Consider the following 1,672-nt stretch of genomic DNA (forward strand, 5'->3'; position numbering starts at 1 on the left):
AATATACTTTGATGATACATTTAAATACTTAAACTTCAGCAGAAAAGCAAAATATATAAAAACTGTTTAGAAGAGTTTGAAATTTGGTATTGCTTTTCCTCCAGCACTGTTCTTTCTGTTAAGGATCGTTTTTGCTATTCGGGGTCTTTTATTGTTCCATGTGAATTTTTGGATTGCTTTTTCTATTTCCTTGAAGAATAAGGTTGGAATATTGATAAGTATCACATTCAATTTGTAGATAGCGTTGGGAAGTATTGCCATTTTCACGATGTTGATCTTTCCAATCTAGGAACATGGGAGTTTTTGCCACTTTCTAAATCTGTTTTTTCTTTTCCAGGTATTTAAAGTTTTCATCATAGAGGTCCTTCTCGCCTTTGGTTAAGTTAATTCTTAGGTATTTTTATTTATGGGGCTATTACGAATGGAGATGCTTTCCTAATTTCAGACACAATTTTCTCAATGTTGGCATACAGAAAAGCCATTGATTTTTGATGGTTAATTTCATACCCTGCTACTTTGCCCAAGTTTTGAGTCTCCTTGAGTAACTTGGGAGTGGAGTCTTTAAATACAAGATCATGTCATCTGCAAAGATGGAGAGTTTTACTTTTTCTTTCCCTATTTGAATCCCCTTTATGTTTGCATCTTGTCTTATTGCTGTAGATAGGCATTCTAATACTAGATTGAAGAGCAATAGAGAGAGTGGGCATCCTTGTCTCGTTCCTGAGTTTATCGGAAATAGCTTTAGTTTTTCACCATTGAGTATAATGCTTTCTGTAGTTTCTTTCCATCTACTGGATTGGGGTTTATCTTGATGCTCTTTTTCAAGGAGTGTGAGATCTCATTAAATTGTTGGTTTCAGATCTCTCCAATTTTTTGATGTAGGAACTCAGATCTGTAAAGTTGCCTCTGAATCATGCCTTTGCTGTTTCCCAGAGGAGCAGATAATCTCTGTGACAATTTTTGTTGAATATCATGAACATTTGAACTTCGTTTCTCAGCTCTTCCATGACCCACTGAGGTTTCAAAAGTGTGTTTTTCAACCTCCATGTATTACTGGATTTTCTTTGGTGACTTTTTTTGTTGAGATCTAATTTTATTCCCTTTTGGTCTGAGAGAATGCAAGATATGAATTCAATGTTTCTGAATTTTGACAAGTTTGTTTGTGACCTAAAATGTGGTGTATTTTGGAAAATGTTCCATGTGCTGCTGAGTAAAAAGTGTACTCTGATGCTGCTGGATGAATATTCGCTAGATGTCTGCTAATCAGTTGATGTATGCACTTGTTTAGATCGACGGTTTCTATGTTGAGTTTTTGTCGAGTTGATCTATTTAGTGGGGATAGTGGTGTGTTAAAGTCCCCAACAATTAATTTCTTTGGATCTATGTGAGATTTAAAGTAGTATTTCTTGGATAAATTTGGGTGCACTATTGTTTGGCAAATATTTAGAATTTTAATATGCTCCTGTAGGAGAGATCCCTTAATTAGTGTATAGTAACCTTCTTTATCTCTTCTCAATAATTTTAATTTGAAGTCTTTTTATCTGATATTAGGATTGCAACTCATGCCTGTTCATGGGGTCCGTTTCCTTGGTAGATTTTGTTCCAGCCTTTCACTTTCAAAATGTGTTTTTTGGGGGGCAAGTTGTGATTCCTGAAGGTAGCAGATAGAACA

The sequence above is a fragment of the Dipodomys spectabilis genome, unplaced genomic scaffold (genome assembly GCF_019054845.1).
Source record: "Dipodomys spectabilis isolate Male_0828 unplaced genomic scaffold, ASM1905484v1 ptg000170l, whole genome shotgun sequence".
Lineage (NCBI taxonomy): Eukaryota > Metazoa > Chordata > Mammalia > Rodentia > Heteromyidae > Dipodomys > Dipodomys spectabilis.